The 27076-nt window shown below is 42.9% G+C and overlaps 2 pseudogenes; both read right to left on the reverse strand.

Annotated features, from left to right (window-relative positions):
- Positions 1-9538: 9538 nt before the first annotated feature.
- Positions 9539-10406, reverse strand: LOC147642428 (accumulation of dyads protein 2 pseudogene; annotated as a pseudogene).
- Positions 10407-23000: 12594 nt separating this feature from the next.
- LOC147642429 (accumulation of dyads protein 2 pseudogene) lies at positions 23001-23808 on the reverse strand (annotated as a pseudogene).
- Between the last annotated feature and the right edge of the window lie 3268 nt (positions 23809-27076).

Below are 27076 nucleotides of genomic sequence, written 5' to 3' on the forward strand. Positions count from 1 at the left end.
GGATTCCTCTTTGGGTCTCTTCCTAGCCTGGTTGAGGTGCGTTATGAAGTGAAGGTGCTGGCAAGGCAACCGGTTGCTTGGGGCTTGAGACAGGGCTTGGGCTTGTTGAGCTGCTTTTGGCTGATAGCAATTTGTAATTTCATGACTGCCCCATCTTTGCAATATGGCGGTAGAGGGTTGGACAGGGTCGTAAATGTGGACACTTCGTGCTACTATGGTTAGCTTGATAAATCGGGCACCACACTAGCTCCCTCGTGGGGTAGATATGGGGTTGACCAACTTTATCCCAACCTTGGCTGGTTCTCCAATGTTGGGTCATTTGCTACATTAATGAGGTGGCCAGCTATTCGACTTGTTGTCCTGAGGTGGACTCCTTTCTTTTTCTCTCAAATTTGGTGTTGGTTATTTTGAAGGAGGCCTCAGATGTACCCTCGTGAAGTTCTTGTGAACGTGTTTCCTTGAAGTTATCCTTGAAGTCCATAGTACTCCTACAACATTCCTCAACGGAGGTATTGGCCAAGGCATAGAAAGAATTATATAGGGGTACATCGTCTAGGCCTTCTAGAAATCTCCCAATTAGCCTTTTGTTAGAGAGCTTATCTCTGGCACTACAACGAGAGTGGGGATACCCTACCCTATCGGATGGTTTCGCCATGCTTTTGTTTGACGTTGTGTAATTGCTTAACGAGACTCCATCAGATTCCTTGACGGGAGTATCTAACTTTGAAGGCATCTTTTAAGGCGTTGAAAGTGGCCTTATCTTCTATCTTCAAGGAACTAAACCATTGGCTAGCTTTGCCATCTAGGGTGAGACCAAAGACACTCACCTTGAGTTGATTGTCCACATGGCCAAATGGTTCGCAGATCTAATTAAACATCTCTAAGTGCGGTATGGGATCTCCAGTTCCATTAAACTTGGTGATCTTCTTAGAGATGTTAGTAGGATTGTTCCACTCCTATTTGGACCCTTGTGTAGGCTGAGCTGGTGTTGGTGGGGGCATGATGCTGCCAGCAGAGCTACCCCCTCCCTATTGTGCTTAGAGATGTTAGCGGGTTTGTTCCACTCCTATCTCGGCCTTCTGCAGGCTGAGCTGGTGTTGGGGGCATGATGCCGGCAGCTACCCCCTCCCTATTTCATGGCTATCCTTAACATTTCAAGGGTTAGCCCTGCCATGGCTAAAGAGGGTGTTGTTTGAGGAGTAATAGGTGGGGGAGCTAGGCCGGGTGGATAATAGACCATAGGGGATCCTTGTCTTATGGGAGGACCATGTTGTGCTTCATATGGCCCTATATGGTACCCTAAGTATGCCCCTCGAGGCAGGTATTGCTGGTACATTGGTGCCCTAGGCTGATATGATGGGGCTAGGTAGGCCATCTCTCTTTGATAGGACGTCTTAGGCCCCTGGAGAGATGGTTCATGTCTTGGATTTAGCACTGGTCTTTGGACTTAGTATGAATCGACAATTCATGTGGCGGGCATGGCTCTCTAGAGACTGGTGGGTTTGGGATGATTCTAGGTTTGGTTACTTTCACTTTTCCCTATCTCCATTCTAGGATCTAGAGGCGACGTGGGCTCTCTTTTAGGTTGTTTTTCCATACCTCTATCCCTAGGATGTGGCTCATCTGATTGTGTGTTTTCCCAGGATAAAGCTTCGAGGTCTCGAAGCAAGGCTTCTTTTTGAATGGGTAGGGGATGTTGGGTCTTTCTCCAGGACAGGTGGTCTGTCCATGCACTTAGCCTCTGGTCCTCTTGTCTCTAGGTCAAGAGTAACTCATCCTGTGCTGGGATGCTCCTCACTCTCATTAGTGCTATCAAAGACTAACACCATGTGGCTCCAAGCTTTGTTGACTGATGGGTTTGATCTTATGAGTGAGGGAATGCGAGGAGAATTTATATCATCGAATAGAGTTTCACACCAATTTTCTGGAGTGTAAGTGCATGAATGTGGAATAGTAGTGCTAGACCCCTTGTGGATAGTGTCTCTATCTATTGTTTTTTTTTGTGTGTGTAGAAGGTACAGACGTACACTTTCAAAAGAAGGTATAGGTGTACGCTCAAATGAGGACACACGAGCGTACGCTACCTAGCAAGATAATGGAATGGGCGTGGCAAAGAAGACACAGGTGTATTGTTAGCTCATGTGCGTGCACTACATGTGAACCACCCTTAGCTACCATAAACCTTCACCTACCCTTAACGGCCACCCTTCACCTAAGGTAGGCGAAGGGCAGCCGTTAAGGTTAGGTGAAGGTTTATGGTAGGTGAAGGACGGCCATTATGGGTAGGTGAAGGTGTATGGTGGCTAAGGGTGGTTCACATGCAATGCATGCACATGAGCTAACATGTATGCTTCCAAGAACAAGGGCAGCGCTATAGGAAGGGTACCGATGTGCGCTTGTGGAAACTAAAGGAACGGGCGTACGCACTGATGAGGACGCGAATATGTCTTGAGGGAAAGAAACGGGCATGCACTTGTAGAATAGGAAGACTTGGCCATGGCAGGAAATAAGGAACAAGCATGTCTACAAGAAGGAACGGGCGTATTCTCCGGATGGTACGACCGTACGCTCTTCAATTCAAAGAGATCTTTAATTGTGCAGGTGTTGATGACAACCCCCCACTGAAATTACTTGATAGTACAATTGTTCCCAACTTGTACCCCTTGTTGAATGCTCTTTATGCTTAGTCAATGCAATTTATTCCTTTTTAAATGCCCTCTGCTCAATTTAATACAGTAGATATAGTAGATACTTGAAGATATGCTCTATGGAATAGGCATGGCAAAGAAGACACAGCCATGGCACTGAGAAGGGTACAGTCATGTGGTTCTTAGAAAACAATCGAGAGTGAGAATTTTGCCTCTTCTCGTCCTCAGATTTTTGATGATTTAAGCTCTTCCCTTATTATTTTTTGAGTTTTTCTTTTGTAGGAGGCTAGAGCTCTAGCTACCCAATGATGCCTAGAATGCCTAAGAAAACTTAATTACTTGAGATTAATTAGAGAATTAAGCTAATTGTGCAAAACTTAACAAATGTTGAATAAAACCAAAAATTACATGAATCTCAAGAGCAAGGTTTAAGTGCCTACTTGTGTCCTCCTGCATTCGATGAAGACTTTGATGCTCCTCATGCTCCATTGATCTCCATTGCTCCATGGCAAGAGTAAACAAAATCAAACAACAAAAGCAATCAAACACTGGTGGATTTGCACTCCAACCGGGCAATGTGATGGCTCTAGCAAGTGAAATGTATGGGGAGGACCCTAAGCTAAATCAAACACATCCAACATTCAACACTGGTGGATTTGCACTCCAACCGGGCAATGTGATGGCTCTAGCAAGTGAAATGTATGGGGAGGACCCTAAGCTAAATGCTAATCCCTGGCAAAGGCACCAAAGATGTTAACCAAAACATACTACATTGCACAAGAGAAGGAGAGAATGATGCCATGCAAGGGTCGATTTGGAGACTTGCATTTAGCCAACACTAATGAGGGTTAACTCCCCTATGTGAGGCCGCTAGAGGGGCTCACTCCACCTCCATCTGTGTCACTCAAATGGAGATCCACAAGTTAGGTAATGAGCAAGGAAGAAGGAAGCTATGGAAAGCTCTACCTCCACTCAATGCCAATGTGCATGCAAGTGCGATCTTGAGAGGAAGACAAGAGAAGGGAGAAGAGAAGAGAATCTTAGACTAACACCATCCAGTCCATACACATACCACAATCAATCAAGCCAGAATTCACAAACACAAGCATGCAACCATAAACGAGAGAGAGAGAGAGAGAGAGAGAGAGAGAGAGAGAGAGAGAGAGAGAGAGAGCAAGTCTCAATTGTGAGACAAATGGGATTGTTCCCTTTTTATATTCCACTTTTTACAATGGCCAGCTTCCCATTTACAATTGGAGGCCCAAAATTGGCTTCCTAGCTCTATGTACATCTAGCTCATTCCTACGACCGACATTACACAAGCCATAAGCTTGGTTATCCCCCATATATATCTTTTCTCAATTAGAGCTTACTGCGGTTACATAATGATGAATTACAAGAAGCATAACCATGCTTGAAAAATGATGTTAACCAGTGTGGTTAATAGAATGCTCATGTGCCTCTACACCACATGAATGGTAGCATCTCCAACATGAGTCATCTTGGATTGTAAGGGCATGCTCATGTGCCTCTATGCCACATGATGACATCTCCAAAAAGAGTCATCTCTGATTGTAAAGGCATGCTTATGCACCTCTACACCACATGATTCATCTCTCATTGTAAGGGCATGCTCATGTGCCTCTACATTACATGAATGGTTTGAATGGTGGCGTCTCCAACATGCTCATGGTATAAAGATAATATTTGATATTCATGCTAGTATGATGTCCTTGGTTGGTTGTTGAGAATGTGGCATAATTGGTGGTAGTAGGTTGACTTCACTCCTTGCCAAATGAGCATCTTCAAAGCTTACCCAAGGTGGAGGGATAAGACCTTTGTTGATAGGGTAGTTGAGGCCGGTAGGTGGTGCCATGAGTTTGAGGTAGTGCTTTTTCTTAGTAAAAATTGTGTAGTTGACAAAAAAGTGGCACCAAGTGGCAAGGTTGGACACGACCAAGTGGGATTCAAGATGGTGGAAGACTAAGTGGGATATGAGATGGTGGAGTAGAGGAGGGTGGTGTCCAACAAGGATACATAGAAGAAGAGGGTCACGAGCATTAATTTTTGCAAGGTGTTAATATAGCCAAGGGTGTTGGAGAAGGTGGGGGTGGAAGGTTGGTTCAAATAAAAGGAGGAGAGGGAAAGGGTGTAAATGGAAGTAAGAGTGTTTATGGGGTATCAACAATTTCTACTCTTGGTAAGGGAGTAAGAGTATCGATGGGCGACTAACAATCTCTACTATTGGCAAGGTAGTCACCCAAGAGAATAGTATATCCATATTTTTTTGGTCACATAAAAGGATTTTGTTGCCTCCCTATTGTCATGGAGGTCTTGTTCACATTCTTTTGTGTAAACTGATTAGTAGCTTGGATTGCTTGGGCTTCTTCTTCTTTTTCTTTCTCGACCTCTTCCACGAGAATTTCCTTGTGACCATGTCTACCTCATCCTTAGCTACTTTCCAATTCCTTGTATTATAGCTAAAAGGCATCTATGTTCTATTTGTGAGAGTTGGTTGTGTGGCCTCAGTGTTGCTAGAAGGTCATTCTCAAGCTTGCAGAATTCTTCTTTCACTTCTTTGCGCTCAACTTCTAACTTGCCAACCTTCTCATTAGCCTCATAAGGTAGTTGTTTATAATGATTGAACTTCCTGACCTCCTCCTAGATAAACTCATCGTCGTAGCACTAGAGTTCATATTATTCCAAAGTATGTGTGTTGGATGGCAGCTAAGGGATCCTTAGGGCATGTGTTAGCTTTAGAGGTGTCTAGGTGAGCCTCCATGAGATCCTCGGTTCCTACATCTCATAGGATGATAAAATTAGAGGGAATACCAACAGCTTCCTTGAGAATTTTTTAGGGGATGATCCTAATGGTAGGAGGACCAAGTAATGAAAAAGTTGTTGGAAGTTAGCATGATGTGGAAATGGGTGAGGGATTTGTAGAGGGTGGATCCTGCTCTTTAAATTTATCGGTGGTTGGCGTCCTTGACCACACTAGCCTCTCCTTGGGGTGATCCCTATGTAAAGCATTCATGTGGTTGAAACATATCAACACCCAAACTGGGTCTCCTTCTTAAACGGGTTGCAAACATGGGACTACTTCTATTGTGGCATCTCCTAGATGTTTTTCCATGGGCACCTTGGTTAACCATGGTTATAGCCTTTGAAAGGGTCGTGGGGCCGTGGCTTATCTCTAGCTTATGAATTTTGGGGGGATTATTGAGCTTGGTCAAAGAGATTAAGCTTCTCAAGGTCATTAATGTCTGGCCAAGGAAATTAGGTGGTGGCTACTCTTTGAGGGCTCTTTCCTTGCCACTCTGGGGGGAGGTGGCCAATTGCATGACAAAAGATTCTTGTGAGCATGTAGCCTAATTTGCTAGTCTGTCAGTATGTAGGGATCAAACCTTTATTGATAGGGTAGGTGGTGCCATGAGTTTGAGGTAGTGGTTTTTCTTAGTAAAAAGTGTGGATTTGACAAACAAGTGGAACCAAGTAGAAAGGTTGGACACGACCAACTGGTATTCAAGATGGTGGAGTAGAGGAGGGTGAAAGACTAAGTGGGAATTGAGATGGTGGATAAGAGGAGGGTGGTGTCCAAAAAGGAGATGTAGAAGAAGATGGGTGGCGAGGATTAATTTTTGCAAGGTGTTGATGCAGCTAAGGGTGGTGGAGAAGGTGGGGGTGGAAGGTTGGTTCAAATAAAAGGAATTAGAGGGAAAGGGTGTAAATGGAAGTAAGAGTATCGATGGGGTATCAACTATTTCTACTCTTGGTAGTAAGGGAGTAAGAGTATGGATGGGGGACTAACAACCTCCACTAGTGGAAAGGTGTCAAGGTTAGTCACCAAAAAGAAGAGCATTTTTTGGTCACACACAAGGTCTTTGTTGGCTATCTCATCCTTAGTTACTTTCCAATTTCTTGTATTGTAGTTGAAAGGCATCCATGCTCTATTTGGTTGTGTGGCTTTGGCTAGGAGCTCATTCCTACGGAATTCTTCTTTCACTTCTTTCGACTGAGCTTCTTATTTTCCAACCTTCTCATTAGCCTTATAAGGTAGTTGTTTGTAACAGTTGAACTTCTTAACCTCATCCTAGATAAACTTTTCATCGCTCATAGCACTGGAGTTCATCTTATTCCAAAGTATGTGCCTTGGATGGCAGCCATGGGATCCTTGGTGCATGTGTTAGTTTTAGAGGTGTCTGGGTGAGCTTCCATGAGATTCTTGGTGCCTGCATCTCATGGGATGCTAAAATTAGAGGGAATAACAACAACTTCCTTGTTGAGAGTGTGTCAGCAGATGATCTTAATGGTAGGAGGCCCAAGTGATGAAAAATCTGTTGGAAGTTAGCATGATGTGGGAATGGGTGAGGATTTGTAGAGGGTGGATCTTGATTGTTAAATTTCCTGGTGGTGGGTGGCCTAGACTGCACTAGCCTCTCCTTGGGGCGCTCCCTATGTGAAGCATTCATGTGGTTGAAACATATCAACACCCAAGCCCGGTCTTCTTATTGAGCGGGTTGCAAATGTGGGACTACTTCTTCTATTGTGGCATCTCCTAGACAATGGGCTAGTGGGGAGTCAGTTGTGTCAATCCTTAATGTTTTGGTGGGTGAGGAAACTTAGTACCCTAGATGGGGGTATTAAATATAGAATAATGATATCATTGCACCATTGGCAAGAGTCGATACTTATTTTTGGCCATGGCACCTTTCCTATTATGGAATCTACATGGGATGGTGGAAGGTAGAGAGCTTTTGTGATGAGATCCTCATTGAGAGTGATCCTCATTGAGAGTGATCCTTTTGTGATCCATTTGACATCTCTACCTCCTCTATGTTATCATGATTATTGTAGTAGGACTCTATGAAGTGAAATTATGGTAAGAGGGAGATCTAGGCCCCCAATGGTGGTGGGTCACTCTTCGAAAGTCTTTGATGCTGACTTTGTCAAGGCAGGGGGCTACTTCTGGTAACAAAAGGACCTCAAGACAACACGTCGATGGGTAGTTTACCTTGTAGTGGTTCACTCTTCGAAAGTCTGATGCCGACTTTGTCAAGGTAGGGGGATACTTCTGGCCCGGTGGGTCACTCTTCAAAAGCCTAAAGTTTATGCCGACTTTGTCAAGGCAGGGGGCTACTTTTGGTAACCGAAGGACCTCAAGACAACACATCGATGGTGGGTAGTTTACCTTGTAGTGGTTCCTGGGGTTGGTATTGACCTAGACCTATTGGATTATGGTGGGGAATCAGTGAAGTAAAGGGTAAGAGGGAGATCTGGGCCTAATAGTGGTGGTTGTGTTTGGAAGTCTTTGATGTAGACTTTGTCGATATAGGGGGCTACTTCTAGTAAAACCGAAGGACCGTGCCAATGGGTAGGTTACCTTCTTCTAGTGATTCCCAAGGTTAGTATTGACCTCTTGCACCTTTGGATGATGGTTCCCCCTAGATCTTTGTGCATTGTGTTTGTGTAGGGAGCAAGAGTCTTCTTTAGTAGTGACCTTGGTTTTGGCAAATTGATTAAGAGGATTCTCAAGATTCTTCTTGGACTCCTTCTTGATCTCGCTTCTTGGCCTCCCATTGCTTAATGGGATAAGATGGAGGTAGCACCTTTTCGGCTATGGTTGGAGATCCTAATTTTCCTTGTGCAAGGGTTAAGTTCTTAATCTTGGTAAGTGTTAGCTTAGAAAATAGCCCATAGTATTACATTTTAGTTTATATATTTATACCCTACTTGCAGTCTATTTCATTCATTCTAGTCTAGATACCAACTGCAACACCAAATAAGTGATGATGCTTTGTATCACAACTAATGTAATCTTCAATGTAGCTACGACGAAAGTGAGAGCTAATCCTACGTAACTGTATGGAGGAGAGAAAAGATCATCAATCCTCTGGTCTTCGAATCACTCAAGAGGGCTCCTAAGTGCTTGATTTGTAAATAGCTACCCTCCCACGCTAACAAGTTACCAAACTAGGCGTGCAAGTATAGAATCGACCGATGCGAGAGAGTAAGGGAGAGGGAGAGACCTCGCAACTTGATTCACAAGGGGGAGAGAAACATGTGGACCATAAGAATAATGAGCTGAAAGCTCTTCAAAATGACTTACATACCAAGGAGGTATTTTCATACTATAGCTGATGATCGGTTATATCTTAAAAATGCTTCTCGATTTTATTGTACTAGCTCCTCAAGCTCTTTTATATGTGTGGTTACAACAAAGTCTAACATGACTTCCCCATTGGCCATTAGCTCAATGAGATGACTAGTCATTATTTCAGTAACAGTGCGCTAGGATACAAAACAAATGGTCAAGTACAAAACTAGTGGCTTACAAAAAGTGGAAGACAATGTTAACAAGAGTGGTTAACATTGTGTGCACGCACGCATGCAGCTAGAGTGTTTGACGAAAACCAAGTGACTGACTAGAAACTTGTTGTCCAATGAGAAAAACCATGTGCAAAGGCGCGGCAAAGTGCTAATTTTGCCTCAGTCCTCCATTTATTGCTAAATTTTACGCATTTTTAGGAATTTTGTGCAACGATTCAAATAATGAAGCACAATTCTTTTGATGTCATCACACTCGAGAATGCGCGTTCGAATGCAACTAGAGTGTTTCACAAAAACCAAGTGACTGACTGGAAACTCGTTGTTCGAATGCGCGTTCGAATGCAACTAGAGTGTTTCACAAAAACCAAGTGACTGACTGGAAACTCGTTGTTCGAATGAGCAAAACCGTGTGCAAAGCATGGACTGAGGCAAAGTGCTAATTTTGTCTCAGTCCTCCACTTATTGCTAAATTTTGAGCATTTTCAGGAATTTTGGGCAACGATTCAAATAATGAAGCACAATTCTTTTGATGTCATCACACTCCGAAATGCGCATTCGATAAAATGTGGTGTACTTAAAATAATAATGTGGGGTACATTTAAAATAATAATGTGGTCTACCATATTCTAAAGTACTGCGGATCATTCGGCACACTACAAGCAGGAGACGCAGTGAGCGCCTATGGAACGCCTACCGTATTGCTGCTGCTTCCATCTTCATCCTCGTCTGCAGGGGGTGTCTTGCCCAGGGGCAGTGAGAAGAGGGGGTCGTGTTGGCTGTCGAGGAGCTCGGCGAGGGCGTTGTACCAGGCGGCGGCGGAGGTGAGAATGCCCACGAAGCCGCCTGCACGGTGCACGCGGCTGAACTGGCCAAACTCGGCCGTGGTGAGGAGTGTCAGTGTGAAGGCCACCAGGCAGAAGAGGAGGCAGAGGGCAGTGGAGGTGCGGGCGCTACCCACCAGCATGATGAAGGTGAAGATGGTCCAGCCTAGAAGATAGGTGGCTTTGGCGAGGGAGAAGACGTGGGCGGCATCGGCCAGGCTATTGTAGCCGTCGGCCACGCCGAACCAGGGGATGAAGAGGGCGCCGTAGGAGAGCCAGAAGGCGCCATAGGAGGCGAAAGCGGTGGCGGCGAACGTGTCACCGTAGGCGAACTCCCACATGCCGGCCAGGGCCTGGGCGGCACCGCCGTAGAACACCGCCAATGTTACCGCCACGTTGATAGGGTCGGCGGCGCCCACTCCCAGCACGCCCGCATTGTAGCAGGACAGCACAAACGTGGTGAGAGCAAAGGCGAAGAGACCCAAGGGGGCCGGATTGGCCATCCGGCAGCACGCAGCGCGGCTGCGCTGGCGGCGGGGAGCCATGAGTAGTGCGAATGTCTACTAGTCTATCTAGGTAGTGATATCAGCGTGTGTGTGTGTGTGTGTGTGTGTGTGTGTACTTGGGTGATGCGTCGGCGGCAGAGAAGGTAAGCAAAAAAGGAAGGTCGAAGGAAGGATATCCAAGTGGCAAAGAAGAAGAACTCAGAAACGAAGGCAGAGAGTGTCGGGGCTGACTCGTTTCTTTTGTAGCTCCATAGGGAGTGGGGCCGGGTGTTCTTCTTTTCTGTGGGCGCAATGCAAGAAAAGAGTTCTATATATCGCATTCCGCCTACCGCCAGCAGTTGCATACAGCCCATTAAAAAAATGATATTATTTCATTTATTTTGACAGGAAGTTCAGCCCTTGTATGGAGTGAGGGGGATGGGGAATAGAACCCAATCCACCATTATTTATTCAGGGACGACTCCCTACTATAGCTAGTGCCTTCTCCCACGCTGATGGCTGATATATCACACATGCAAGCCATCTATTTGTTGTTAACACTATTGGGGTGTCTCTCTCTCTCTCTCTCTCTCTCTCTCTCTCTCTCTCTCTCTAAGGGGTTGGTGTTTGCTACTCGGTCAGTCTCCCCGCTAGAAACATGCGTGAGTTATGTATGGGGGGGTCTTATGGGCCAGTTGATTGGCTATACGAGCGATAGTAAGAATGTACAAATCTACCTTCCCTTGCTTTTTAGGGTCCGGCGATTGAGCGTCTATAGAGAATGATGCTCCCATCTCAGTTTCCTATGCATCCTCGTACCTACACGACACGGAGACTCAAATAAAACGTAAACAAGCATCACATTACACACTTCAAAAACATCTGAACTGGGCATGCTTAGTAGTGTGATCGGATCACCATGCTTGTAAAAGATGTTAATAAGTGAACCATTTCTTAAAAACATAATTTGTTGGGTGAAACATCGATCCTCATCTATCAATCCTCGCATGCCTTTGTTGACAACTAGTCTCAAATGAAATGCCATTTGTTTACGAAAATTTGATAAGGGGTCTAGATACAACGAAGCAAAACAACCATAAAAACTTCCTTTAAATCATATTACTCTCTTTATGTGTCCATAGAGTCCACAAGACACCAAGGAATAAACAAATTGGATTTCCATCCCCACACAGCATTCGTTGTTTATACTTTTTAGCTCTACATTTTTCGAAGCCACAAAATCAAACCCTTACCATTCTAGAACGTCAAACCTGCCCTTTTGCAACAATGACACTATTTCACGTAATGACTTAGGGGGTGGTGACGTTCATCAAGATCCCCCCTCTTACATTTGTACCCATTTTCAAGGAATATTTTAAAGAAGTATGGTGAAGTTCTAGATGTTATGCTAGTAAGCTTGCATCATGTGTATCCACAAAATATTCTTGAAGAAGTTGTTGTAAATGGTATGGTGAAGCTCTAGGAGTTCCACTGATGGTGGGCATCATCGAGAGAATTCACAATGTGGCTCAATACATTTCTAAGTGGCCTACAAAGATTTTATTTGAAGGCTTCAGATGATTCATTCTCCGTTCATATAGAACTATCTTCATAATAAGGCAAACTTTTACAATGTTGATTATGCATCCTTGGGAGTATAAGCTTTGTAAGGTTCAATATTTGGCCATATATATATGTACACCTTTCCGTTCGTATACTTATCTTCATAATAACACAAATCGTTTTATTACGTGATCGTTAGAGCCTTTGCATCCTTGGGAGTATAAGCCTTATAAGGTTCAATATTGGCCAGATATATATGCACACCACATATTTACTATGTTGTGAATATAGCTTCTCATTGAGGAATTCAGCTACTTTCAAATTCAAAGTTCTAAATAAGCAGTTACTCATTGAGGATTATTATAGTTTAGTATTCAAATTTGTTGGTTTTAATGTAGCTTATCAATTTTAACATTGAGAAGCCAAACAATATTCAAATTTGTTGGTTTTGATGTAGCTTATCAATTTTAGCATTGAGAACCCAAACAAGCTTGACGTGCAAAAGTAGCTTTGGTTTAAAACTAACACTAATGTAAACATGTTAAGAGTTACATAAGTAAGCCAAGAATTTATGGCAACACCATAGGTTCAACACTATAACCAATAAGATCAAAGCCACACAGTGAATTCTCAAGGTCTGGTTAGATTTAGAGTGAAAGTGATTTATTTGAGCTGAATTCATGTCAACTAATTGTAATTGAATACTAAAGTAGTTAGAAGGGTGTCTCTTAAAAAAACCTTGGCTATCTACGCTTACATAGCACCTATAAAGATGTTTTCCCTGCCATAAGCCTTCTACCGGCCTACTATCATTTAGAACAAGCTTAAAAGTATGGGTGGTATTTAAAACATCCTACACTTGTACAATTAGCACCATGCAATGAAAATTTTCTCAAGATTTTACAGCTTTGATTATGACATGATAAAACACTTGAAAATACAAGTCAAAGAACAGGATGAGAGGAACTACAAACATCGCAACCTAAAATAATTTGTAAATACAAAGAATAAGATGAGAGGAGCTACAAACATTTTTAGGTTCCTCGTTTATTACTGACAAAAATTGGACGCTATTTTTCATCACTTGCAACCTAAAATAATTTGTAAATACAAAGAAAGGAGTATACACCCTATTGAATATCGAGGCTAATAGATTACGTTTTATAAAATGGATTCAAAAAGGTGAAAGTTAATGTCCTCAAGCAAGGTGCACTTGCTCCTTTGAGAGAGTATGCATGCAAACTCTCTCTCTCTCTCTCTCTCTCTCTCTCTATATATATATATATATATATATATATATAGAGAGAGAGAGAGAGAGAGAGAGAGTATGCATGCAAACTCTCTCTCTCTCTCTCTCTATATATATATATATATATATATATATATATTCTTTCTCTCTCTCTCTCTCTCTCTCTCTCTCTCTATATATATATATAGAGAGAGAGAGAGAGAGAGAAAGAATATATATATATATATATAGAGAGAGAGAGAGAGAGAGAGAGAGAGAGAAATTGCATACATACTCTCTCAAAGGAGAAAGTGCACCTTGCTTGAGGAAAATAACTTTCCCCTTTTTGAATCCATTTGGGGAAAGTTAATTTCCTCAAGCAAGGTGCACTTGCTCCTTTGAGAGAGTATGTATGCAAACTCTCTCTCTCTCTCTCTCTCTCTCTCTCTCTATATATATATATATATATATATATATATATATGTATATATATATTATGGGTTAGATAAAATTCAAAACTACAACATTCCATAATATATAGTAGTTAATTACTTAATAAATAGCTATACATTTTACACACGAAAAAGTAAATGAAAATTAGCATGACTTTCTTCCCCGTTCTCCTACACTCACCCTCCTTAAAATGCATCAAACACCATATTAGAGAATTTGGGAATCTCCCAATTCCCATTTTTTAATACTAAAAAAGGGGGGACATGGATAACATGTTTGTAAGTTTCTCAAAGCCCTATCATGTGACCTATCATTGGAAAGCGCTTGAAAAATGGGATCTAAAGAGCCATAAACCACTCATTTTGGATTAATGGTGTTCAAGTTATGGAAAATCCAAAGTTTTGACCACATGTCCCAAACTTGTGGGAAATTCCCATATTCCCCAATATGGTGTTATCAGACCTCCCTTGCACCCTTACAACATTTCGAAAGGTAGCAACCCCCCATGCTCAATCACTATATTGGGTTAGCATATAGGAGAACCAAAACTTTGACCTTTTGCACATCAAACTTTGATGGTCAAACTGTTATGCTAGAAGTAACATGAAATATAGAGTAGGTTAGTATACATAAATAATAGTATCCCAAAAAATTAAGCATATGAATTTTGAGATTACCACATTCCATAATTATGGAAATTGTTTTTTTAAAAGCAATATTTTAGACACAATTTGTCATGTGTATGGGCTATTTTGCTTCCTTTGTGCCATCGGCATGAGTGCATTACTAGTGTTTGATGACATGATGGTGGATCAATATTGATTTAAAAGACATAAGACTATGGGTGAATCGTTTTAACATTGAGCCTTATCCCATGTTACCGTTGGAAAATGCTAATGTAGCAAACATAACCAAATTCCTAAATGGATCCTATCATTACAGTGGTTGGGCGGTTGGCTAACCCATGGGATTGGATGGGGTTAGGCTGTACTGATGGATCCCTAAAATGAGACTCAATTCTATTAAGCTACGATAGTTGAAGTAAATCCCGAATGACCCTTGTTCTATGGAAAAGAATCAATGGTTGTGCCTCTTGATGAGGAAAAAGCGTTGGAATCTATGATCCAAGTGCAAGTCTCTTCCTTGATCTGCTGACCATGAGACTTACGGGTTTGGTCGGATTAGTTTGGTTAGTGAAGACCTTGACTGCATTAGAATAAAATATCTTGGAGGAATCGCCTATGTTTGCTGGGTGAGGGAAGTTTTCCAGGCTCGGTTTTGGAAGAACCGAGGGATTAGTGTCTTGTCCGGATATCCGTGGCCCCGAGAGTGAGAGGCCCTACCCGGCACAAGAAGTGCTACTTCCGCTGCTAGCACCCCAAAATTCGATGCACAGAGGGGGCAGGGATCTTTCAATAGTAATACCAATCTATGCTTATTTCATTTTGATTTCTTTGCCAACCTCTCTAGTTCCCCCAATCTCTAGAGTGGCCTCTTCCACCTGTATGAGACTCATTTTTGTGTTGCTATTGTTGCTTTTGGTTTTAATTTACAAATTGACCACCATCACATCCTCTAGATGTTGATCTGCCTCTACCTCTACATGTATCTGTGAGTAGAAGACCTGCTCATGTAAATTTTTAAAATATTCAGCTCCTCATGGATGAGAAGATGAATATTGCTCTCCTCACGGTGGATGAGGAGAGTAATCAGTTCCTAAAAATCATGAAAGTCTTCTTGAACTTCAATGGAGATCTGAAAACTGACTATATTCCTTACCGAGACCATTTAATGTCACCGACCCCACCATTGTTATCTACTGGTGATCCAATAGAAGCAAGGCCATCTACACGCCCTTTAACCTTAATTGAGTAATCATTTATACTCAGCTTCCCTCTAGTCACATTATGTAGCTCCTGCTTTAGCTGCACCTTTTGAGCTTGAGAGTTTGTATTGTGTATATCTTCACACCAAGGTGTCCTAAGCCTTAGACATTTATGCATCCTATATATGCACAATCATAGAGTTTGTCACACTGATAGATAACCAGTACATCACCCTTCTAGCTCTTAAATAGCAAATAATTTTCTTTAGCAATCTCTAGCTCCTTTTTATCACATGTGATGATGAACTCCCAATATCCTTTTCCTATAAGGAAATTGGTCATCCTGAATTTACAAGCTTGAAATTATTCTTATTCTAGTGGATGCATGGTAAGGTGGACTCGAAACCTATGTCCTGGGGACATGGCTTTTAAATTGTTTTTTAGACATTTGAAAAAGTCATTTTCCCTCATTTTCTCCCACATTTTGTACGTTTGAGAAGTTTGAAAACAAAAAATAGTTACAAGTAGCTCGTGGTGCACTCATTTTGCCACCTCTCGCACGTCTCTCTCTCTCTCTCTCTCTCTCTCTCTCTCTCTCTCTCTCTCTCTCTCTCTCTCTCTCTCTCTCTCTCTCTCTCTCTCTCTCTCTTACCCACTCTGTCTCTTTCCATCTCCTCTGTACCCTAAACCTGTTGCCGCCTTGTTGTTTACCTCTCTCTCTCTCTCTCTCTCTCTCTCTCTCTCTCTCTCTACATATTGCAGCCCCCTTACTTGTTGTTTACCTCTCTCTCTCTCTCTCTCTCTCTCTCTACATATTGCAGCCCCCTTACTGTTGTTTCACCGACACACACACATACGCATGGGACTTTCACCCATCATAGATTCCCAAGAATTTAGAAGCTGATGTAGAAGTTCAGCACATGTGTAGAGGGTTTGCGAGTCATGTGTAAAGTTTCCTGCTAATGCAATCAAGGATTATCATGCACAGAGGAAGCAATAACAACGTTCTAAGGTACAAGAAGAATAGGAGCACAATGAAAGTCATGGTGCAAACAAGCATGATGTTGTTCAGTACTTTAATCAACGGACCAAGGGTCTAGACGAGAAGACCATGTTTGATATATTACCTCAGGTTCTCTAACATTGCTCCATGAAGGAAATTTCCAGTAGTTTTCCACTATGGAACGAGACAAGTCTAATAGAGGGCATACGAAATACACTTGAAAGCAGTGAAAGCAGTGAAAGTGCCTAGAAACTCTGAGGAGCTATTTATTAAAAGGTATATTCCAATGATTCTTATGAATGGTGCCGCACAAATACATCCTCTTTTAACATTGCAGATGCTTCAAGGCAGTTGAACATACACAAACGTAATTTCTATGCAGCTAGAGAGCATTTGCAAACCTCTACTGATGGTATTTTTCCATTATCTTCATGCCATCGGCAAGCCCGTGGAGTAGGCATAATCATTGATGAGGTGAAAGATCTTGTTTTCAATTTTTGGTTAAGCCATACTCGTGTTTCACCCAACAAAAAGGATGTATATCGCAAGCGCCTTGGTAGAAAATGTTATGTTAAGCATCAGACACACCTTCTCGATCAATCTCAGGTAACAACAACAACCTGTGCTCCCAACACCTGTGCTAATTTGGTTTGGTTTTATACATTGCATATTCTTTCAGTATAGATTTAGATACTAGATTAGATGTTTCCAACCGGTATACAAAGAAATGCCAAATTCTCTACTCTTCTATGATTCTATCATCCTTGTATGTGCGTTCTTTCCTTTTTTAATCATGTGTCTGTATGTATTAAGTTTGATTGTCGGATTTCCAGCCATTCAACCTATAGCTCTTGGAATACTTGGGGAAGTTAAGGACTGGAAAATCTAGCAAATAACAAGAAACTATCCTCCCTCAGAAGGCAAGGCATGGTTCAAAATAGTTTTAAACTTGGGGTGGCAATAAACAAAACCAAGAAAATCGGTAAGAGATTGGTGTTAAACTAGTAAGATACCTGATCGAAAATAACCTTTATACAGAAAAAACAAGCTTAACAGGATTTTCACCAGTATCACACCGCTCCCAAAAACCAATATGATACCGGTTATATGGAATGATAGTTGTGTACAACTAACACTACTAATAGGGAAAAGACCAACTGTGCCAGTTAAACAATGCTAAAATACTGGCTTTGTTGAGATATCGAGCTCATCTAGTGAGGCGGTGGACACTGATGACCCGCCTGGGGGATAGGCCCCACACTTATACCACTGGCATGGTTGGTGAGATCATGGGTGATATGCAACCAGTGGGATGATAGGCTATGTGACAGCCATTCTAGAGACTGGCATAGTTATAACGCCAGCTCATTTAGTTGGGTTCACACTATAGAGAACCCTTGTATGTATTTGGTTGAGTATCTTTCATATTGAGTGTACTCTTATCTTTGTATATGGTGTGTTGAGTGTTGAGTGAAGGAGAAGAAGATTTTCAGCCTCTCACCTTGTGTGTTCTCTATTAGGGTTTTGTAAGTGTGTGTGTGTGCTTGCAAGAGCTCAAGCTCTCTTCCCCCCTGTATATTTTCATGGTATCAGAGCCTGGTTCATGCTAAGGGTTGAGCTGCAAGCAAGAGAACCACAGGAAGCAGTACAAGGGTAAGAGCTTCAACTACTCTTCCCTATTTGTGTTGGTGACTACACCCTTGTCGGGAGCTCTATGGGAGGCACCGGCAAACAATCTCTGATTGAGGAGCTTTCTTTGCGGGAGTAAAGCTATAGGGTAACTATTCCATCCTATTGGACAAACTTTTCTTGGCTGAAAACGTGTTTCGGGGGCGTCAGGACCTTCGTTTTTTAGAATGCAGGTGATTTCGAGCACTGCAGGTAAGTCATCGATTCTCTATAGAACTCTGTTTTAAGAACTGCAAGAAGACAGATTGGCTGTGCAGACACAACAGTGTGCGCTGCAAAGAGGTCAACAGTTGCCATTGGGTGTATGTATGCATATTGAAGTCATTTATTGTGACATTTGAGAGTACTACAGTACCGCTGCAGAAAATACAGCAGTTTGTGCAGGATAAACCAGAGTGCTGTTTCTGGTAAAATTGTGTGTCTGGCAAGATGTCAAATGATGGCATAACACAGATTGTGGCTGAGAAGCTTGATAAGAATAACTTCCATGCTTGGAGGTTTAGGTTGACGAATTTCCTGATGGGAAAGGGCTATTGGGACTACATAGAAGGTGAGCATGAAGAGGCACTAGAGATATCAGTCATAAATCCGACTGCTATTGCAGATATGAAAGAGTTTAAAGACTGGAACCAAGGAGCCAGGAAAGTTATGTATTGGCTCTCCATTAGTATACAGGACACCATGATTGGGCACATTCAGGATGCAAGTCCCCCAAGGAGGCATGGGACACCTTGGTAAAACTCTATGAAACAAATACCAAGGCACGTAAGATACAGTTGAAGAATGAACTTCATACTGTGGAGAAAAAGAGCATGTCTGTGAATGACTATGCATTGAAAATAAAGGGTATTGTGGAATCCCTTGCATCTATTGGTATTGTGGAATCCCTTGCATCTATTGGTGTGTCAGTAGATGATGATGATAATGTGGAAGTCTATCTACGTGGTGTCGGGCCACAATACAAGGCGTTCAAGATGTCTATTCAGACTCGGGAAAACATTCCCAACTTTATAGATTTGGTGTCTATGCTGATTATAGAAGAGAAGAGCTTGGGTGAAGACCAACAGTCTTCACAAAACAAAAGCAGTTCAGAGCAACAGGCCTTCTACACAAGTTCAAGAAGAGGACGAGGTAGAGGAGGCTATGGACACAATCAAGGAGGTGGCCGAACAGGGAATCAGAATTATGGCCAGCAGCAACAACAACAACAGTCCCAGAATACACAACAACAACATCAACACATCAACAACACATAGGTGGAAGAGGCAAATTTAGAGGCAGGGGGAGTCAAAGAGGCCGTGGAAATTGGCAAAGGCAGTATAATGATGCACGTGAATGCTTTTATTATGGTAAGCGTGGACATATGCAGGCAGAATGTTATAAGAAGTAGGCTGACATGCAAAATGGGAAAGTGCAGCAGAACAACTATGCATCCTCAAGCAGAAACAATGAGGATAATGAAAGGTTGTTTGTTATGCAGCATGTCGTAAATGCCATGTCTGAAAATATTGAAGCTCAGCACAAAAAGATGATATATGGTATGTGGATTCAGGTGCTTCGAACCACATGACAAGTCATGGGGAGTGGTTCAAGGAGATGAAAAACCTTGAAAGACCAGGTTTTGTGGAAACACGGGATGACACTGCTCATCCAATTGCCCATGTTGGAGATGTGCCATTATCTATGCAGGATGGCAAAGTGAAGTATCTTGTAGATGTACTTCACGTTTCGAACATAACAAAGAATCTGGTTTCAGTTGGCCAGATGATTGAGTAGGGTTTGTTGCAGGTTCGGTTATGTTGTTATGTTGAAGACTTTAAAGACAAGTGCAGGTTGGTTGCAAAAGGCAACAGAGTCAGAATGTTTACTTTGAATGTAGACATGCCTGAAATGAGTGCTGCGATGTTTGCAAATGGTTCAGGAATTGTTGCAGACACAGACATTTGGCATAAAAGAATTGGACATGTGAATGTGCAGAGAATGAAGTCTATGCAGACTAAAGGAATTGTGACAGGGCTACCAAAGTTTAAAGTGGAAGGTATGCAGAGAATATGTGAAGCATGCCAATTTGGAAAGCAAACAAAGCATGTATTTCCACGTAACAGATATGTGAGCAGAAATGCACTAGATGTTATGCATTCAGATGTATGGGTCCTACAAAGACCATGTCTATGGGAGGCTACTGCTGCAGGTATTATGTGACATTCATTGATGACCACACAAGGAAAGTGTGGGTATATTTCATGAAGGAGAAGAGTGAGGTGTTCACTCACTTTCAGAATTTCAGAGTTTTGGTTGAAAAGCAAACAGAGAAATATGTAAAGTGCCTAAGGTCAGATGGAGGAGGAGAGTACTTCTCCAATGAGTTCTCTAAATTTTTGAAGAAGAATGGTATTCGAAGACAGTTTACATGCAGATACACTTCGCAGCAAAATGGAGTTGCTGAGCGGAAAAACAGGCACATTGCTGAGATTGTGCGAGCATTGATGGAAGAGAAGAATATGCCGCATAGCTATTGGGCTGAGGCTGTTTCTACAGCAGTTTATATCATGAACAGGACTCCAACTGTAGCCTTTGTTTGCTTTTGTTGTTTGATTTTGTTTACTCTTGCCATGGAGCAATGGAGATCAATGGAGCATGAGGAGCATCAAAGTCTTCATCGGATGCAGGAGACACAAGTAAGCACTTAAACCTTGCTCTTAAGATTCATGTAATTTTTGGTTTTATACAACATTTGTTAAGTTTTACACAATTAGCTTAATCCTCTAATTAATCTCAGGTAATTAAGTTTTCTTAGGCATTCTAGGCATCATTGGGTAGCTAGAGACTAGCTCTAGCCTCCTGCAAAAGAAAAACTCCAAAAATCACAAGGGAAGAGCTTAAATCATCAGAAATCTGAGGAGGAGGAGAGGCGAAATTCTCACTCTCGATTGTTTTCTGAGAACCACATGGCTGTACCCTTCTCAGTGCCATGGCCGTGTCTTCTTTGCCATGCCTGTTCCGTTCCCCAGAGCATATGTTCTAGTATCTACTGTATTAAATTGAGCAGAGGGCATTTAAAAAGGAATAAATTGCAATAACTAAGCATAAAGAGCATTCAATAAGGGGTACAAGCTGGGAACAACTGTACTATATCAAGGAATTTTAGTGGGGAGTTGTCAACACCTGCACAATTAAAGATCTCTTTGAATTGAAGAGCGTATGGTCGTACCATCAGAAACATACAATCGTACCATCCGGAGAATATGCCCATTCCTTCTTGTAGCCATGCCTATTCCTTATTTCCTGCCATGGCCACGTCTTCCTTTTCTACAAGTGCATGCCCGTTTCTTTCCCTCAAGACATATTTGTGTCCTCATCAATGCGTACGCCCGTTCCTTCATTTTCCACAAGTGCACATCGGTACCCTTCCTATAGCCATGCCCTTGTTCCTGGAAGCATACATGTTATCTTGTGTGCATGCATTGCATGTGAACCACCCTTAGCCACCATACACCTTCACCTACCCATAACGGCCGCCCTTCACCTACCATAAACCTTCACCTAATCTTAACAGTTGCCCTTCACCACCTTAGGAGGTGAAGGGCGGCTGTTAAGGGTAGGTGAAGGTTTATGGCAGCTAAGGGTGGTTCACATGTAGTGCAAGCACATGAGCTAATAGTACACCTGTGTCTTCTTTGCCACACCCATTCCATTATCTTGCTGGGTAGCGTACGTTCGTGTCCTCATTTGAGCGTACACTTGTACCTTCTTGAAAGTGTATGTCTGTACCTTCCACACACAAAAAAAACAATAGATAGAGACACTGTCCACCACAGGGGGTCTAGCACTACTATTCCACACATTCATGCACTTACACTCGAGAAAATTGGTGTGAAACAACCCTCTATTCGATGATATAAATTCTCCTCGCATTCCCTCGCTCGACAGTTTACATGCAGATACACTCCGCAGCAAAATGGAGTTGCTGAGCGGAAAAACAGGCACATTGCTGAGATTGCGCGAGCATTGATGGAAGAGAAAAATATGCCGCATTGCTATTGGGCTGAGGCTGTTTCTACAGCAGTATACATCATGAACAGGACTCCAACTGCAGCCATACATGATGTAACTCCAGAGGAGAGGTTTACTGGCAGAAAACCAGATTTGTCTCATCTGAAAGTTTTTGGATCCCTTTTGCTCAAGGGAATATCCAATAAACACACATTTTTCAGATTTTGGATCCAGCTTAGTTCTTAGCTCATCTGGCACATGCACATATGCAATGCATCCAAAGACTTTTAGATGAGATAAATCAGGTTTTCTGCCAGTAAACCTCTCCTCTGGAGTTACATCATTTAAATGGTCAAGTACAAAACTAGTAGCTTACAAAAAGCGGAAGACAATGTTAACAAGAGTGGTTAACATTGTGTGCACGCACGCATGCAGCTAGAGTGTTTGACGAAAACCAAGTGACTGACTAGAAACTTGTTGTCTAATGAGCAAAACCATGTGCAAAGCCTGGACTCAGGCGCGGCAAAGTGCTAATTTTGCCTACACATTTTTAGGAATTTTGTGCAACGATTCAAATAATGAAGCACAATTCTTTTGATGTCATCACACTCGAGAATGCGCGTTCGAATGCAACTAGAGTGTTTCACAAAAACCAAGTGACTGACTGGAAACTCGTTGTTCGAATGAGCAAAACCGTGTGCAAAGCGTGGACTGAGGCAAAGTGCTAATTTTGTCTCAGTCCTCCACTTATTGCTAAATTTTGAGCATTTTCAAGAATTTTGGGCAACGATTCAATAATGAAGCACAATTCTTTTGATGTCATCACACTCCGGAATGCGCATTCGATAAAATGTGGTGTACTTAAAATAATAATGTGGGGTACATTTAAAATAATAATGTGGTCTACCATATTCTAAAGTACTGCGGATCATTCGGCACACTACAAGCTAGAGCCCAGTGAGCGCCTATGGAACGCCTACCGTATTGCTGCTGCTTCCATCTTCATCCTCGTCTGCAGGGGGTGTCTTGCCCAGGGGCAGTGAGAAGAGGGGGTCGTGTTGGCTGTCGAGGAGCTCGGCGAGGGCGTTGTACCAGGCGGCGGCGGAGGTGAGAATGCCCACGAAGCCGCCTGCACGGTGCACGCGGCTGAACTGGCCAAACTCGGCCGTGGTGAGGAGTGTCAGTGTGAAGGCCACCAGGCAGAAGAGGAGGCAGAGGGCAGTGGAGGTGCGGGCGCTACCCACCAGCATGATGAAGGTGAAGATGGTCCAGCCTAGAAGATAGGTGGCTTTGGCGAGGGAGAAGACGTGGGCGGCATCGGCCAGGCTATTGTAGCCGTCGGCCACGCCGAACCAGGGGATGAAGAGGGCGCCGTAGGAGAGCCAGAAGGCGCCATAGGAGGCGAAAGCGGTGGCGGCGAACGTGTCACCGTAGGCGAACTCCCACATGCCGGCCAGGGCCTGGGCGGCACCGCCGTAGAACACCGCCAATGTTACCGCCACGTTGATAGGGTCGGCGGCGCCCACTCCCAGCACGCCCGCATTGTAGCAGGACAGCACAAACGTGGTGAGAGCAAAGGCGAAGAGACCCAAGGGGGCCGGATTGGCCATCCGGCAGCACGCAGCGCGGCTGCGCTGGCGGCGGGGAGCCATGAGTAGTGCGAATGTCTACTAGTCTATCTAGGTAGTGATATCAGCGTGTGTGTGTGTGCGCGCGCGCGCTTGGGTGATGCGTCGGCGGCAGAGAAGGTAAGCAAAAAAGGAAGGTCGAAGGAAGGATATCCAAGTGGCAAAGAAGAAGAACTCAGAAACGAAGGCAGAGAGTGTAGGGGCTGACTCGTTTCTTTTGTAGCTCCATAGGGAGTGGGGCCGGGTGTTCTTCTTTTCTGTGGGCGCAATGCAAGAAAAGAGTTCTATGGGCGGGTTCACATTGGAGCGGCGGAAAACATACTCTCAAACACACTTTTCCAGGTGGAACTCTTACAAAATGCACACTTCCGCCGTCCAAGTGTTCACATAGGGAGGGGGAAGTAAAAGGGAGCCTGACTTCTTCCGCCGCCCACTGTGAACATTGGGGGGCGGCGGAAGAAAGAGTAAACACCATACCAAAAACCATAGAACAAAGCTATATTATGTCCACAAAGCATAGTGTAACTACAAAAATAAAGAAGCCACACTACAAACCACAATAAGCCAGACAAAAGACTTGTATTACAAAGGCTTAATCGGAGTTGGTAGGTGAGTCCAGCTCCTCTAAAGCCGCCCTTCCAAAAACTTGTAGGACATTCATCCTTGCTTGCTCTCTATACATTGTTCGGGCAAGACTATCTCGCCGCTCCAAGCCAACTCCAAGGTCACTCGCACCCCCTTCATTGCCTCCTTGAGCGCGCTCCATTGCATCCTCTATGTCAACTTCACGTATTGCTTGAAGCTCCCTCATGGAGGTAGCTATTGCTCTTCGATCCTCTTCTACACGTCCAGAGCATGCTGACAATTCTGCTTCCGCCTCACGTACCCACTCCATATCAAAAGACTCTCCATGTTGGATACAAATGTTGTGTAGCACAAGACAAGCCGCAACAAGATCTGGGACATGACGTAGATTCATGTCACATCTTTTTAGCAAGATGCGAAACCTTGCCTTGAGCATACCAACCGCTCTCTCAACTGGCATCCTTGTGCTCGATTGAATGAAATTCCAATGGTACTTTAGACGTGTCAACCCTTCCTTGCATCCTTTGAAAGGCACTAACATGTATGGCCGTGCGGGGTAAGCACAGTCGCCAACCAAACAATAGTTACCCAGCTCGCCCCTTGCACATGCTTGCCCTATATCACTTCTGGAGGAGTCATGCGGCGCTGATCCGGCCCAACCGACATCATAATTCCATACTGAGCAATTGGCTACTGTTAGTTATAGCAAAATAGAGTGGAACCCTTTCCGATTGAAGTAGTCAACATGGTTGTCACGGGGTGCAATGATGGGGATGTGAGAACCATCTATCGCACCAACGACGTAGGGAATTCCCCTAAGTGCCTCAAACTCTCGTGCTAAAGTTGCAAGCCGAGATCTTGAAGGCCATCTTATGTACATATTCCGGAGACCCGATTTCACAATTGCCTTGGAAAATGCAAGGATTATTTCACAACATGTGCTCTTAGCGCAACCATAGGTGTCACCAAGGCCCAGTAGTCCATCTCCTGTAGCAAGTCTGCTTAGAGCAATGGCTACCCTATCTTGAATAGACACAGGCACACGGAAGTTTGTGGTTTTCTTTTGCATGAATGGTGCTAGACTCCCACAAAGGTAATGAAAGGTTTCTTTGCTAACCCTAAGACGCCGCTTGAACATGGTAGCACTATAAGCACTTTGGAGATAACATTTTACAAAGCCTTGAGGCCGTGGATATGCCCACGCTTGTCTGTGTTCATGACCCCTCCTACGGTTCGCAATCTTCCTCAACCTCACAGATCGTGCCATGCATTCGGTAACATGCAACCAAGTCTGCACTATGCACTCAGCATTGTGCATGCTTGGTTCTTTAAGCAATTCATAGATCGCTATAGAACACAACCACGCACAATAGAGTGCAATGTCTTTGGACATGCCCATTGTCACCTGCAAATCCAAAACAAGTTGATACATATTAAATTCTCCCCTTGCAAAAGTTATGTAGTCCTCAAAGAAAAGGCTTGGCCACCAAGGGGAAAGGGTAATCTTCAAGAGAAGAAGAGGTTTAGTGAAGCACCAAAGCTTCACAATGGAGGGCCAATGAAGAGGGAAGAGGAAAATACACTAAATTAAAAATTACACTAGCATAGAATTACTCTAAGATGAAAATACAAAGGAATAGGGATCTATTTATAGGTGAGGGAGGCCACCAACCAAGTCCAACTAGAATCTAGAGGTTTCTAGCTTCAGTTTGATCCAATTTGGACAAGTTAGTAGACCCACTTTTCTGATCTAGTTTGAAAGAGGTGAGAGAAGAGATGAAAAATCTCATTTTTTTGATTAAAAATTTGGAGTAATCATGAGGATTCTAGGCGCCTCCTTCATGATCTCCACTCACCCTCCTGAGGTGTCAAAATTCTATATTTTTACTAATAAATCTCCATTTTTTACTAATAAATCTCCATTTTTTTACTATTAAGTCATGTACTCAACTCTTTATCTTATGTGAGAATTTACTCCTTTTTGGGGGATTTTCTTTTAGTCTTGCATTTTTCTTATGCAACACTTGGATTAACCCCATTGGCCCTTTAGAACACTCTTTAGACCTTAATCCATAATTTTCTGAAAATGTGGACCCTTAGGCTAAGGTGTCTAATGCACATATTCAATTAAATTCTAATGCATATTAGAAAACTCTTTTTGAACTTCTATTTCAGGGGAATTCATCTTAAATAAAAGGGATAACTTTATATCCAAAAATATATTAAAACTGTATTATCTCTCTCTAGGCCAAAAACAAAGGAAAACAATGTTTTCTTACATTCTGAAATAGGGGATGATTACAGGGGACTGAGAGGAGAACTTATACATCTTTTTGGGGCTGAGGAAGAACCTTACATCCATTATGAAGGGGGGGAATGATTACAAGACACTAAAGGGAAGATTCGTATATCTTTACATCTCAAAGGCTAGAGGGAGGAATCTTACACAACACAAAAGTAGATCCTCTAATCTAGTTCAAGGCATCTTTTAAGAATGACATCTGAACATGTGTTATGTAGCAACAAGTGTGTCGATTCTTAAGCTTGTGCACAAAGTATGGTTTTAATTTCTCAAAAGCTCGTTGATGAGCTGGACCTATGGATGCACCTCCTTAAACAACAAATATAGTTCAACCTGCAACACAAAACCATCGTAGCAAGTTAAACATTTGGTTTGAAACTGGTTTGTAGTTATAGGTTCCTAGGTGTTCCTAGTTCACCAACTGGTATCTTATTGGTTTAACACCGATATCATATTGTTTCAAAACTGGTGTTGTCTAAAGAAAAGCTAATCTTTACCTTATATCTAATGCATGTTGCATAGAGCT

This window comes from Cibotium barometz, chromosome 1 (assembly GCF_041138505.1).
Source record: "Cibotium barometz isolate CiBa-2024 chromosome 1, ASM4113850v1, whole genome shotgun sequence".
Lineage (NCBI taxonomy): Eukaryota > Viridiplantae > Streptophyta > Polypodiopsida > Cyatheales > Cibotiaceae > Cibotium > Cibotium barometz.